We start from the raw sequence: 16,226 nt of genomic DNA, 5'->3' as shown, positions 1-16,226 counted from the left end.
GAATTTGGAGTGATGTTAACGGCCTTTCCTTTCCCGGCAGACTTTTCCCAGTAAGTAAGAACTGCTGAGACTGGCAGTTTATATGTTGTACTCAGCAGTGTGGTCGTCCCATCCGTAGGAATTCTGTGAAATCCTGTGAATGTGGAAGACTTTGGACATGAGCATAATGCGGTTTGAAATGTAGAGACATTCAGAACATGAATATATCATTCTGCAGCTCAAATACCTCTACTATTTAATCTGATTAAGGGTGATCAATCTCTATCTCAACACTGTCTGCTCAGTTTTGATCTATATCCTTTGATGAATTTCGCCAACAAAACCCAAAACTTTCAGTAATAGAAGCACTGATTGATCTGTGTACACAGTGTGTGAGGGAGAAAATATTATACTTCCATCACATTTTTCTGTTTTACTTGTAAATGGCTTAGGTCCAATTACCATACATGACAGTCACCAGTTACTTGTACATTTTGTTTATTAGGTTTGCTCTTATATTTATATTTAATGTGTTTTATAATGCTTTGTGTTTTTTGATGCTGCATCAGATCAGGAGTAAGAATTACTTTGTTCTCCTTTTCACTAGTGTACCGAAGGATCACAATAAACAATCTTGAATCTTGAGAAACTCGTACAAAGTTAGAATGGCAAATATATATTATAGTTAATCCTGTCTCTTCGTTTGAAGTTCATGTCCAGAGAACTAAATGGAATCAAATTTCATGGATAGACTGCAATGCATACTAACTACAACATGATACATTTTTTTGCATATATTTGTAACTGGGCTTCACTCATCAGAGGAATGCATTTCTCTTTATTCACTCTGCTTAGTTTCTCAATAACCTTAAACATTCAGTCAGGTCACTTGTCACTCTTCTAAATTCCAAGGATTTATTCATTGGTGACCGTCAGTTAAACCCTTAAGCCCTTACAATCAGTTTGGTGTATCTGCACTGGATAGTTCATTCATATTTTCTTACAACATAGTTGGAGAATATTTGGCCCATCAGTCTATGCAGTCCCATCAGTACCATGTTCCCACTTACTTCCTTGTAGCCTATTCACGCCCACGTGTTCATCATTTCTCTCCTAATTCTTCTGTCACCTGGGGAAAGTCACAGCAATGAATTAACCAACCAGCACACCTTTGACATATGGGTGAAACTGGAGCGCCAAAGGGAGAACTAGTTCATTAGCGGGAGAACGTGTGAACTCTGCATTGTCAAGACTGGACCCAGGCTCCAGGCTGTGTACCAGCAGCACCAGCTGCTGCACTATTGTGCTGCTTATGAGAACCCAGGAAGTAGGAGTGACTTCAAAATCTGAACCTTTTGTTCAGCCTGGTTTGACCGAGACACAGATAAAAGTGGGAGCTTTGATTTGAATTTCCGATATGTTATCGACCATCCTTTTGCCTTCACAGATGCTGCTTGATCGTCCTGAGCTTTGACTCCCAGCCTGTGCTGAGTTACCTGGAACAGGGACTGGGCAATTGCAGTTGGCCATGCTGCTTCAAGCTGATGGGAAAGGAGGATCAGCCAAAGCTTATTATTGACATCCAGGACCCACTCTCCCTTCTATATGCAATGCCATTTCCACAAATAGATTCTTCCCCCCCCCCCCACCGTATTTAATTTATGTCTCACTTAAAACCCACAGTGGTGAAAGTAAGGGTCTCCAAACTGACTAACAATCAAATTGCTAAAATCATAATGAGATGAAGAAGAGGTATGGTTATAGAGTGGCAATGGGCAGTGTTGTGATCAGGGAATTGGAGTTTGAGACTCCTGGTCCCATTAGCTTCACAACAGTAGATTACACTGCCCTGCCTTGTACACAGGGCATAATGAGGTGGTCCATAAGGTCAGTGAGGATGTTGTTACTGAAGGCTGATGGTTCAACTGAAGGCAGATTATGTAAAGTGAGAACATAGTGCGAGCAAATTAGGGGTGGTGAGAAGGGTTTAATCAATGACAATTAAACTACTTTACTTGCTGAAATGCCCTTTCCTGTCCTTAAAGTTCATGCTTCTAAACCATTCTTCATTAATCATTGAATGAGTAATGAATTCTAAACATAGCTCCAGTCATCAGTAGACAAAATAGTTATTTATCTATTTACGGTTGTGAGTTCTGTTTATTCCTTTTGTTTCATCCATTCATTATGGTTATAAAGACAGTTTGTGTTGGTCAACTGGGAAAACAAGTCAAAAACAAATATCTGCCTTCAAAATTACACAAGAAAGTTGAAAATTTCTATTCTCCAACTCAAGGGAGCGGAGTTACTTAGTAATTAAATTAAACAGAGATAAAGAGTCATAGCTACAGATACAGTGAGACAAAAGTAGATATTTTAAAAAAGAGAAGGGGACACAAATAGAAAGAGATCGACACCGAGCCACAACGTCGGAGTGTTAATTCTATAGAAACAATGGGATTTGCTTAATCATGCACTGCAATCCAGCATCCATTTTATAGTGGATTAGCTCCCGTGGTTCAATACATAGTTAAGAATGCTGAGGTGGAGAGAGATAAAGACAAAAAGAATGGGAGGTTGAGATAGAGTGAGGAAATATGTGAGGTGGAGAGATGAGGTAAAGGTACAGATAAAGCAACACACAGCACTTGCAAAAAAAAAGACATACAGAACATTGAAACGGTAAGGAGGTGGTGGGGGGAAGAGAGAGTTATGGGTATCTGGTGCAGAGAGAAATAGACACATGCAAAGAAAAGGTTTTTGAGGTTAAGAAAGAGGTGGAAACTGAGACAGAAATGTGGGATGGAACCGTACAGAGATACAGACAATGCAAATGAGCCGCAGATTGAGCTACAAGAATATAGCAGCTGTGACTGTGTGCATCAAGCCCAACAAAGTTACAGTAATTCATATACTTTTGTCTCATCCTTTTGCTCTGGTGCAGTTAGTTTCCCAGTGGCCTCTGCTTTTGACCTGTTGTGATGGTAGGCAAAATGGAAGCAAGTCAATCCTCCGGCAGGAGTTGATATGTTTCATGTCCAGCCTTTTAAGTAGATCTGCTACTGGATGACAGACAGACAGACAATACAATTACCCCTGCCCCCTCATCGTCCAAGCCCATGCTCTCTTCTCATAGCTACAATCCGGCTAGAGATACAGGAGCTGTAAGTCTCACACTACCAGGTTCAGGAGCAGTTATTATCCTACAACCATCAGGCTCCTGAACCAGAGTGGATAGCTTCACTCACCTCAGTGCTGAACGGATCCCTCACTATCCACTTTCAAGGACTCTAAAACCCAGTATTACTTACTTTAAAAAAATTCATTATTTGTTTTATTTGTCCTCTTGTTGTTTGTCAGTATTTGTTAAGTATAGCTTTTCATAAATTCTACTGTATTTCCTCATTTTCCTGTAAATGCCCACAAAAATATGATTTTCAAGGTAGTATACAGTGAGATATGGGTAATTTGATAGTAAATTTGAACTGAGATTTGATACTCAGCATTCTACAATATGGGGATGGGTGTTTGTGGTGGCTAAGCCGAGTGCTTCCTTCCTTCGGAATCTTCTACAATGGAGACAGAAGAAGGATTCCATCGACTGTTAAATTTTCTCTTTGCCCTGTGCTAAACTGTGATGAGTCATTGAGTATATGAGACATCTCCAGCCCTGAATTCCAACTCTCTTTACTTTACATGAATACACAATTCCCTGTACGTGAGCATGACAAGATCAGTGGCACCTAAAACCTGCTCTGGCATTGAATAAATTCAGGGCTTCTCTGATTAAACCTTCCTATCTGTACATGGTAACTTTTCAGCCCTTTTGGTATCAAATATCTGTCTGCCACTGCTTTGAAATATAACCAAAGACTCTGTTTCCTCTTTATTCCTTGAGAAAGAGACTTCTAAGCACTCTTCACCCAATAAAAGTAAACATTTTTGCCTCATCTGTGTCTTAAACAGGTAACTTCTTATTTTTAAGTAGTGATCTCAAGCACAAAGGTGAAATATACTCTTAACCTCTCAATCCTATCGAGAACTCTCAGGAGCTCGTATAGTATATTCAAGTCAGCTGTCATTCTTAGAACTCTAGCAGTTATAAGACAAGTCTGTCCAACCCTTTTGCATAAGACAGCCCATTCTCTCCAGGTTTTCATCTGGCAAACTACTCACAGCACATGAACAATCTTCCTTAATTAAGAAAACCAGGACTGTACATTCAGGTAGATAAGGTGATAAAGAAAGCTTCTAGCATATCAGCCTTCATTAAGTCTAGGCACCCACTCATCCATCTTCCCCCCTCTCCTGGTCTCACCTATCACCTGCCAGCTTGTACTCCTTCCCCAGCCCCTCTTTTTTTAATCTCACCTCTGCCCCCTTCATTTCCAGTCCTCTTGAAGGGTCACGGCCCAAAACAATGACTCTTTCTTCCCCTCCATAGATGCTGCCTGACTTGTTGAGTTCTTCCAGCATTTTATTTCAGTACATGGGTAGGGATGTTACATTGAAGTTGGAGAGGACATTGCTGAGGCCAAATTTAGAGTATTGTGTGGATTTCTGGACACCTACCTGCAGGAAAGATATCAATAAGCTTGAAAGAGTGCAGAGAAAATTTACAGGTTGTTGCCAGGACTTGAGGACCTAAGCTATATGGAGAGGTTAAATAGGCATTTTATTCTCTGAAACACAGAAGACAAAAGGAGATCTTGTAGAGGTATACAGAATTATTTAGGTGTAGATAGGGTGATTGCATGCAGGGTTTTGTTCCCCCAGATCGGGTGAGACTAGAACTCGAGATCATTGGTTTAGGGTGAAAGGTGAAATATTTAAGGGGGATCTGAGGGGAACCTTCTTCACTCAGAGGCTGGTGCAAACTTAGAATGAGCTGCCAATGGAAGTGGTGAATGTGGGTACAATTGCTACACTTAAAAGAAGTTTGGATAGCTGAATGGATGGGAGGGTTCTGGGGTGGGGGATATGGTCTGGGTGCGGGTGCAGAAGATCAGGTCAGCATATACTAGATGGGTCGAAAGCCCTGCTTCTGCGGTCGACTCCATGACTCTACATATTCCTTGTGATCTCACCAGTGCCCTAAGTTACTGAGTCATGCCTTTCAACCTTTTTGACTCAATTCCTGTAGCAATTAATAATAACATTCTGTTAGTCTTTCTAATTACTTGTTGTCTCTGTGTGTAAAGCTTATACAAACCTTCTGCAGCAGAAGCATCAGATCTCTCTGCAATCTCTCATCAATGTACCTCCTTTCTATTTTTCCCACCAAAATGGACAATCTCAGATTTTCCCATATATTACTGCATTTGCCAGATACTTATCTGCTCACTAAGCCTGTTCACATCTCTTTGTGACGAAAACTGGGAAATCTCAGGAAGTCAGGCAGTATCTGACAAAAGCCTGTAGATTCGTTAAGTCCCTTCATAATTTACTTTCCAACCTATCTTTGTAACATCAACAAAATGCAGCAACCTTACCTCCAATGTTTCTTCCAAGTCATTTGTACACATTGTAAAAAGTCAAGGCCATAGCACCAGCTGCTGGGGCACATCCCCCTTTATGTCTGGGCCAGCTGGCGGTGTAGTGGCATCAGCACCAGACTTTGAGGTGAATGGTCCTGGGTTCGAATCCGGCCGGCTCCTTGCAGGCTTTCCATCTGAGCTGGGGTTGAGCGTCGAGCTATCAACTAGGCCTCATAAATGAAACAGACAAAATGCTGAAGAACTGCCACCTGATGCACAAAGCATGGAAAGGAATAACAACAACTAGAAAAAAGACTTTTTGTGCATATTTTATTTCTGTTAGACAGTCCATGTCAATATGAATACTCCTTTAACATGAACTTTAATTTTCTGCAGTAATCTCTGATAGCACAACTTATCTAAACATAGTGTATTTACCCCAAGTTCCCCTTTATCCACGAGATCTTATTCCATTTCAGCACGCTTCCCACTAATCCCGAAATTGTCAATAGACTCACCTATTGTAAGGAGGATGATAATGCTAACTTCAATGAGCTGCTTACTGGGTGGAATCAGAATGAGAAAAAATACCTGCCTTGTTATTAAGCATTTCTTTCTATGAAATGAAGATATCCCTGTGTATCAGGCAATATGGATTGTGATCAACCTAGCTGTTACTAGACATGACTACCTTAAAACATTTGTTATGCTTTTAATGTCTGAGAATTCAAATAATAGAAAAACACCTTTAAACAATGGGAGAAGCAAACTTCACGCAAGTATATTAAACAGTTCATTAATAATTTCTCACTGCCCAGTAGTTTTTAATAGTTCTTCACTGCCCCAGACCTCAGGAAGAGAGGTGAGGGGAATGATTACACTTTCTTTCTGTTTCTAGGTTAGACAGTTCTCACGTGACAGTAAGACCATTAAAATTAGACTGCTGGCACAGCTGAACCTCCCCATTGCCTCATTCTGTCACAATAACAAGGCCAGGACTGCTCCATTCAGTGCGAGCAAGTCTTGTTTTATAAAAGGGAAGATGTAAGAGAAAGCTGTTGCTTTTGCAGATCTCCGGAGGGTTCTTCACAGACCGTGTTCCATTTTAATACAACCTGTGATTAATTTTATATCAAGTACAGAGTGTAATGGCAGAATCTTGCGTTTGGAATAGCAAGCATAATGCAGTCAGCCTTGCTTCATTGGGAACGTTCTAGTTTCTAAGTCAGAAGTTGGATCTCCCTCCAAGAACTTGAGCACCAATTGTACAGAGCACTGGGCAGGGCTGCACTGTTGAACTTCTGAATCGCTTGTTAAGCTGGGTCTCCTCTGCTCTCCTTCCATGAGCATTGGCACCATTGGAAGCAGCAATAATCAAGGCGCCTGCAACAGATTATGTCATATATGTTTCATATCTGCACACATAATGCACATACAGTGCGCACAATAACACACACATGCAAGCTCACATGCAGAGACACCCAAACACACATAGACACACGCATGTGCAGTTGGTTACCCATGCGAAGCACACATTGCACAAATGTACATAACAAGCTCCATAAGAACATAAGACGTGTGAGCAGTTTTGGGCTATTTGCCCCATCGCATCTACTGCCCCATTCCATCATGACGGATTTATTACCCCTCTCAACCCCATTCTCCTGCTTTCTCCCTGTAACCTTTGACACCCTTACTAATCAAGAGGCTATCAACCTCCACTTCAAATATACCCAATGACTTGACCTCCACAGTCACTTGTAGCAATGAACTCCACAGACTTACCACCCTCTGGCTAAAGAAATTCCTCCTCATCTCTGTTCTAAAGAAACACCCTTGAATTCTGAGGCTGTGCCTTCTGGTCCTTGACTCTCCCCTGGTAGGAGACATCCTTTCCACATCCACTCTATCTAGGCCTTTCAATATTCGATAGATTTTAATGGAAGTTATTTATTTATTGGGAGATACAGGATGAAATGGGCCCTTCTGGCCCTTTGAGCCACACCACCCAGCACCCGACCGATTTAACCCTCACCTAATCATGGGACAATTTACATTGACCTGTTAGCATTCTAACTGGCATGTCTTCTAAACTCTGGTGAGTACAGACCCAGAGTCGTTGAATGGACTTGGTATGTTACCCTTTCATTCTGGACTCTCTCCGGTGCCAGCACATGCCTCTTGGATAAGGGGCCCAAAGCTGTTAACAATACTCCAAGTGTGGTCTGGCCAATGGCTTTTAACACTCCAGAATTACATTGCTACCTCTGCATTCTCATCCTCGTGAAATGAATTCTGACATTGTATTTGCCTTCCTTACCACCGATTCAACCTGCAAGTTAACCTTTTGGGAATCCTGCACCATTATTCCCTCTGCCAAAGTGTATGACCATACACTTCACCACACTGTATTCCATCTGCTGCAATGTTGTACGTTCTGTAGACATTGAAACCGGTTAATTGTTCATTGTTATATTTGTGTTTCAGCAGTAGAAAATACTGCGTTGGGAGAGGTGAAATGGACTATCTCCTGAACATCGGCTGTTTTGAATGAAGACTTTTGTATCTCCCAGTTACAGCATGTGGCTCAGTTTAATCAATCACAACATGGAGCTGCAGTAAGATCCGACCTTAAAAGTTGTTCTGTTGTGGGCCCAGCACCCCTGGAAGGTTAGATTTACCGCAGAGTCAGTGAACTCCAAAGATATCCGAATGGTATCAAATCAGATTACCATGAACAAGCCAAGTATTCTATTGAATCAAGTACTTTAGTAAGGGTTACTCAAACTGAGGTTATTAATATGAAGGAAATGTTTTTTAGGGAAGCTGTGGAAACTATTGTCTTGAAACCAGTCAACATTTCTAACTTCATTTCCTTAAAATCCAAAAATATATAAATTTGTGTCTCGAATATACTCGGCAAATGAGCCTTCCAGGTAGAGAATTCCGAAGATTCACTATCCTATTGCTGCGGTGATTTGTTCTTATCTCTATACTGAATAGATGACCCCATATTTTATGGCAATGATCTTTGGTTATAGAAAGCCAACAGAGGAAAATATTCTCTCTGCATTTTGTTGGCATAGTTATGTTGGCAGTTAATCTTTTCTAGTATGCTCACATTGTCTATCTTGTGTTATTTGTTACTTCCTCTCTGACTTCTTTATAGGCAGCCAAGTTCTTATTGTATTATTTGTCGAATTACAGCATGGAGAAGGAATAGGCCCTTTTGTCATGCCACCAAGCAAACCCCCGATTTAATTCTAGCCTAATCATGAGACAGTTTACAATGATTAATTAACCTACCAACTGGCACATCTTGAGGCCTGTGGGAGGAAACTGGAGGAAACCCATGTGATGCAGAACGTACAAACTCCTCACAGGCAGCAGTGGGAATTGAACCCTGGTTGCCTGTACTGTAAAACGTTGTGCTAACCACTACGCTACCTAAACAAGTATACAGTGCTAAACAAGATAAAGCCCATGGTATTACAGTAAAGATACTAGCATAGGTAGGCTGACTGGCAGGAGGCAGAAGTGGGGAAAATAGGGAGCCTATTCTGGCCGGTAACTAGTGGTGTTCCACAGGGGCTAGCTCCTTTTCATGTTATATGTCAATGATTTGGAGGATGGAATTGATGGACTTGTAGCCAAGATTGCAGATGATATGAAGAAAGGTGGAGGCACAGATAGTGTTGTTGAAGCAGGGAGTTTGCAGAAGGACTTCAACAGATGAGGAGAGTGAGCAAAGAAGTGGCAGATGGAATAGTGTCGGGAAGTGTGTGTTCAGGCACTTTGGTAGAAGGAATAATGGTGTAAGCTGTTTTCTACTAAACAGGGAGGAGATTCAAACATCAGAGGTGCAGGGGGACTTGGGAGTCCGCATGCAGGATTCCCTAAGGGTTAACTTGCAGGTTGAGTTGGTGGTGAGGAAGGCAAGTGCGATGTTAGCATTCATTTTGAAAGGACTAGAATATAAAAGCAAGGATGTGATGTTGAGTCTTTATAAGACATTGGTCAGACCAACTTGAACTATTGTGAGCAGTTTTGGACCCCTTATTGAAGACAAGGTGTGCTGGCATTGGAGAGGGTCCAGTGGTGGTTCACGGGAATGATTCTGGAAATGAAATGGTTAACGTATGAGGCGTCTTTGATGGCTTTGGGAGAAGAATGAGGGAGGATCTCATTGAAACCCATCAAATGTTAAAAGGTCTAGATAGAGTGGATGTGGAAAGGATGTTTCCTATAGGACCAGAGAGCACAGCCTCAGAATAGAGGGATGTCCATTTAAAATAGAGATGATGAGGAATCTCTTTACACGGAGGATGATGAATCTGTGTAACTCTTTGCCACGGATGGCTGTGGAGGACAAGTTATTGAGTATATTTAAAGCGAGGTTTGATATATTCTTGATTAGTACGGGCGTCAAAGGTTACTGGGAGAAGAGCAGAGAATGGGGTTGAGAGGGATAATAAATCAGTCATGATGGAATGGTGGAGCAGACTCGATGGGCCGAATGGCCTAGCTCTGCTCCTATGTCTCAAATGACTAATGCAGAATAGCCTCATTCTGCCCCGTTTCCATGAAATGATGTTGTCTTCAGTTACATCTTCATAAGGACAGCAGATTGATTTTCCTGCTTTTAGAAAGATATTCTACCAGTTCACGCTCATCTTCCAGCGTGCCATATTTAAGTGTATTAAGAAGCCTGCTTGTGCAATTGTGGGCTGGTGTTTCTGCAAATGAATGCACTAGTTTGTCAAAAACACTACTCAAAGAGCTGGAAATCTATCTTCATAACTTCTACTGTCGAAAGAGAAGAGATTCTCATGGACCCGTGCTGCAAAGGCCTGTTTAAAGATACAGCTTAAGGTTTACTCAAGATCATTCATGTAAAATATAATAAGGTCCCCCATGGTTGTCCAGGATAAAGGATCTGTGCACTGTAAATGCCTGTTCTGATCTGAGCCGCTACTGCCCTCTGCTGGCTAATAATTTAAAGTCAGTTTGGCTGACTGCTGACGTGAATAAAATAAATTCCTTTGCACTTCCTACATTAAAAGCAGCAGCCATTTTCTGAACCGTAAGAGTCCACAGGAAGCAGTAATCTGATATAATTAGAAAGCCAGAATGCAATTTGTTTAGCAGCAAAAGAACAACAAACTGCTGGGAGGTGAAGCAATAGTCAACATTTCAGGCCAAGACCCTTTGCTCCTACAGGTGCAGCCTGACCCGCTGGAGCTTGTTTTACTTTTGCTCCAGATTCCAGCATCTGCAGTCCCTTATCATCTTGCAATGTTGTTTTGCTGGTTGAGAGAGACCAGACCAGCACATGGGAAATTCATTCCAATTGTTCAGAGACACATGGGATCCACCATTCATCTCACAGAGCAATTTCACAGTGATGCACCATCAATATCTATTGATAAAGATATAGGCTTTTATTGGCTGGAAGAAAGAACAAGCAGCAAAGGACCACCATACTACATCCTGGAGACTGAGGCCGGGGCTGTGCCTCCAATCGCCTTTATACCGGGGTCAGTGGGAGGAGCCACAGGAGCAGTCAGCGGGGAGGGGGGGGGGGGGCGTGTCCAGACAGGTATATGTAGTTCACCACATTCACCCCCGCTTTGTTTTAAAAGAGAGTCCCCATGGGGCAAAGTTTCTTACAAGTATATTTACAGGTTAAGTTTATCAGGTGGTCGAATCTGTCGCTGCGATCTACGTAGCACCTACTGTGATTGCACAGGTGCCGGTGGTGGTGATTGCACAGGTGCCGGTGGTGGTGATTGCACAGGTGGTGGTGGTGGTGATTGCACAGGTGCCGGTGGTGGTGATTGCACAGATGCCGGTGGTGATTGCACAGGTGCCGGTGGTGGTGATTGCACAGGTGCTGGAGGTGATTGCACAGGTGCCGGTGGTGGTGCTTGCACAGGTGCTGGAGGTGATTGCACAGGTGCCGGTGGTGGTGATTGCACAGGTGCTGGAGGTGATTGCACAGGTGCCGGTGGTGGTGCTTGCACAGGTGCTGGAGGTGATTGCACAGGTGCCGGTGGTGGTGATTGCACAGGTGCTGGAGGTGATTGCACAGGTGCTGGAGGTGATTGCACAGGTGCCGGAGGTGGTGATTGCACAGGTGCTGGTGGTGATTGCACAGGTGCCGGTGGTGGTGATTGCACAGGTGCCGGTGGAGGTGATTGCACAGGTGCCGGTGGTGATTGCACCGGAGACGGTGGTTGTGCTGGTTCCGGCCTAACTGGAGGTGTCAGCCCACTAGGCATCAGTGATCCCTCACGCGTGTGCGAGGCACCTGGTATATGCGTATGCGAGACGCCCGATATAGGAGTGTCGTGAGGAGTCTGTGTGGGGCACGGTGTGCGCGGTGTCACCTCGGGTACAGGGTTCATAGTTACCGTGGAGTGTTCGGGGTAGTGGTCTGCTGCTCCTGCGGGCGCCAGGTCGCGGACGGAGACCGTGTCTTCCCGCCCATCAGGTAAGACCACGTAGGCATACTGGGGGTTTGCATATAGAAGGTGAACCCTCTCGACCAGCGGGGAGTGTTTATTGCTCCTCACATGTTTCCGGAGCAGCACTGGCCCTGGGGACATCAGCCAAACTGGTAGGGTGGTCCCAGTGACAGACTTCCTGGGAAAAGAAAATAGGCGTTCGTGAGGGGTGGCATTGGTGGACGTACATAACAGGGAGCGGATAGAGTGGAGTGCCTCAGGGAGGACCTCCTGCCATCGAGAGACCGGCAACCCTTTTGACTTAAGGGCTAAAAGTGTGGCCTTCTACACTGTGGCATTCTCCCTCTCCACCTGTCCATTACCCCGGGTATTATAGCTTGTGGTCCTACTAGTAGCAATGCCCCTAGTCAGCAGGTACTGGCGCAGCTCGTCACTCATAAAGGAGGACCCTCTATCACTGTGGATATAGCAGGGATATCCGAACAGAGTGAAGAGCTGGCATAGGGCTTTTATGACGGATGTGGCAGTGGTGTCAGGGCAGGGGATGGCAAAGGGGAACCGCGAGTACTCATCGATAATGTTGAGAAAGTAGACATTGCGGTCGGTGGAGGGAAGGGGGCCCTTAAAGTCAACACTCAGTCACTCAAAGGGGCGGGTGGCCTTGATAAGTTGCGCCTTTTCAGGACGGTAGAAGTGTGGTTTGCACTCAGTGCAGACTTGGCAGTCCCTGGTCATCGTCCTGATGTCCTCAAGGGAGTACAGCAGGTTCCGGGCTTTCACGAAATGGTAAAATCGGGTGACCCCCGGGTGGCAACGATCTGCATGGAGGGCGTATAGCTGGTCGAGCTGTGCGCTGGCACACGTTCCCCGGGATAGGGCATCAGGGGGCTCATTGAGCCTTCCAGGCCGGTACAGAATATCATAGTTGTAGGTGGAGAGTTCGATTCTCCACCGCAAAATTTTATCATTTTTGATTTTGCCCTGCTGTTGGTTGCTGAACATGAACGCAACTGAGCGCTGGTCGGTCAGCAAGGTGAACCTTTTGCCAGCGAGATAGTGCCTCCAGTGCCTAATAGCTTCCATTATGGCCTGGGCTTCTTTTCCTATTACGCCCAATGGGTCCCCCATTACGCAGACAAGGCCCGCCCCCGGTCAAGTCTACCACATTTCCCCTCTCTGCCGAGGCCTGTGCGGCCTTCAGCTGCATTAAAGGGGACATTGCCAAAGCAACGATGCATGTGGAGGACGAGATCATTCCCTTCAAAGTAGAGAGTGACGCCTCCGATTTCGAGCTGGCTGCTACCCTCAATCAGGCAGGAAGGCCGGTAGCATTCTTTTCTCGTACCCTTCAAGGCCCTGAAATTCGGCACTTCACGGTGGATTGAGGCGAGATATAGGCTTTTATTGGCTGGAAGAAAGAACAAGCAGCAAGCGACCACCACACAACATCCTGGTGACTGAGGCCGGGGCGGTGTCTCCAATCGCCTTTATATCGGGGTCCGTGGGAGGAGCCACAGGAGCAGTCAGCGGGGGGGGGGAGCGTGTCCAGACAGGTATATGTAGTTCACCACACACAGCATCATCTATCTCTGCCTTGATTCACTTAATATCCACAAATCTATTAATATCCACTCTGAATAATCTTAGGGACCGAGTCTCCCCAGCCCTCCATGGAAGAGAATTCTAAAGGCTCATCATCCTCTGCATGAAATCTTTTCTTTTACCTTCTGATGCACCATCAATAACACTCTCTGAGACGTAAAGGCGAGATATCGGCTTTTATTGACTGGAAGAAGGAACAAGCAATGGTTGAACACCATACTACATCCTGGAGACAGAGAGGCCAGGCTCAGACCTCCATCACCTTTATACCGGGGTCTGTGGGAGGAGCCACAGGAGCAGTCATCAGGGGGCGTGTCCAGACAGGTATATGTAGTTCACCACATTCACCCCCCCTTTGTTTTAAAAGAGAGTCCCCATGGGGCGAAGTTTCTTACAAGTATATTTACAGGTTAAGTCTATCAGGTGGTCGAATCTGTCGCTGCGATCTACGTAGCACCGGCTGTGATTGCACAGGTGCCGGTGGTGGTGATTGCACAGGTGCCGGTGGTGATTGCACAGGTGCCGGTGGTGGTGATTGCACAGGTGCCGGTGGTGATTGCACAGGTGCCGGTGGTGATTGCACAGGTGCCGGTGGTGGTGATTGCACAGGTGCCGGAGGTGGTGATTGCACAGGTGCCAGAGGTGGTGATTGCACAGGTGCCGGAGGTGGTGATTGCACAGGTGCCAGTGGTGGTGATTGCACAGGTGCTGGAGGTGGTGATTGCACAGGTGCCGGAGGTGGTGATTGCACAGGTGCTGGAGGTGGTGATTGCACAGGTGCCGGTGGAGGTGATTGCACAGGTGCTGGAGGTGATTGCACAGGTGCCGGTGGTGGTGATTGCACAGGTGCCGGAGGTGGTGATTGCACAGGTGCCAGTGGTGATTGCACCAGAGACGGTGGTTGTGCTGGTTCCGGCCTAACTGGAGGTGTCAGCCCACTAGGCATCAGTGATCCCTCATGCGTGTGCGAGGCACCTGGTATATGCGTATGCGAGACGCCCGATATAGGAGTGTCGTGAAGAGTCTGTGTAGGGCTCGGTGTGCGCGGTGTCACCTCGGGTACAGGGTTCATAGTTACCGTGGAGTGTTCGGGGTAGTGGTCTGCTGCTCCTGCGGGCGCCAGGTCGCGGACGGAGACCGTGTCTTCCCGCCCATCAGGTAAGACCACGTAGGCATACTGGGGGTTTGCATATAGAAGGTGAACCCTCTCGACCAGCGGGGAGTATTTATTGCTCCTCACATGTTTCTGGAGCAGCACTGGCCCTGGGGATGTCAGCCAAGCCGGTAGGGTGGTCCCAGTGGCAGACTTCCTGGGAAAAGAAGAGTCGCTCATGAGGGGTGGCATTGGTGGACGTACATAACAGGGAGCGGATAGAGTGGAGTGCCTCGGGGAGGACCTCCTGCCATCGAGAGACCGGCAACCCTTTTGACTTAAGGGCTAAAAGTTTGGCCTTCCACACTGTGGCATTCTCCCTCTCCACCTGTCCATTTCCCCGGGGATTATAACTCGTGGTCCTACTAGTAGCAATGCCCCTAGCTAGCAGGTACTGGCGCAGCTCGTCACTCATAAAGGAGGACCCTCTATCACTGTGGATATAGCAGGGATATCCGAACAGAGTGAAGAGCTGGCGCAGAGCTTTTATGACGGACGTGGCAGTGGTGTCGGGGCAGGGGATGGCAAAGGGGAACCGCGAGTACTCGTCGATAATATTGAGAAAATAGACATTGCGGTCGGTGGAGGGAAGGGGCCCTTAAAGTCAACACTCAGTCACTCAAAGGGGCGGGTGGCCTTGACAAGTTGCGCCTTTTCAGGACGGTAGAAGTGCGGTTTGCACTCAGCGCAGACTTGGCAGTCCCTGGTCATCGTCCTGATGTCCTCAAGGGAGTACGGCAGGTTCCGGGCTTTCACGAAATGGTAAAATCGGGTGACCCCCGGGTGGCAAAGATCTGCTTGGAGGGCGTATAGCTGGTCGAGCTGCGCGCTGGCACACGCTCCCCGGGATAGGGCATCAGGGGGCTCATTGAGCCTTCTAGGCCAGTACAGGATATCATAGTTGTAGGTGGAGAGTTCTATTCTCCACCGCAAAATTTTATCATTTTTGATTTTGCCCCGCTGTGGTTGCTGAACATGAACGCAACTGAGCGCTGGTCGGTTAGCAAGGTGAACCTTTTGCCGGCGAGATAGTGCCTCAAGTGCCTAATAGCTTCCACTGTGGCCTGGGCTTCTTTCTCCACCGCGGAGTGCCGAATTTCAGAGCCTTGAAGGGTACGAGAAAAGAATGCTACTAGCCTGCCTACCTGATTGAGGGTAGCAGCCAGCGCGAAGTCGGAGGCGTCACTCTCTACTTGGAAGGGAATGGTCTCATCCATCGCATGCATCGTTGCTTTGGCAATGTCCCCTTTAATGCAGCTGAAGGCCACGCGGGCCTTGGCAGAGAGGGGAAAAGTGGTAGACTTGACCAGGGGGCGGGTCTTGTCTGCGTAATGGGGGACCCATTGGGCGTAATAGGAAAAGAAGCCCAGGCACCGTCTGAGGGCTTTGAGAGTGGTGGGAAGAGGGAGTTCTAACAGGGGGCGCATACGGTCCGGATCAGGGCCAATGACCCCGTTTTCCACAACATACCCAAGGATAGCGAGTTGGGTGGTTCTAAACACACACTTGTCCCTATTATAAGTAAGGTTCAGTGCTTCGGCCACTTGG

Source organism: Hemitrygon akajei, chromosome 1 (assembly GCF_048418815.1).
Source record: "Hemitrygon akajei chromosome 1, sHemAka1.3, whole genome shotgun sequence".
Lineage (NCBI taxonomy): Eukaryota > Metazoa > Chordata > Chondrichthyes > Myliobatiformes > Dasyatidae > Hemitrygon > Hemitrygon akajei.
Note: the sequence above shows the minus strand (reverse complement) of the source record.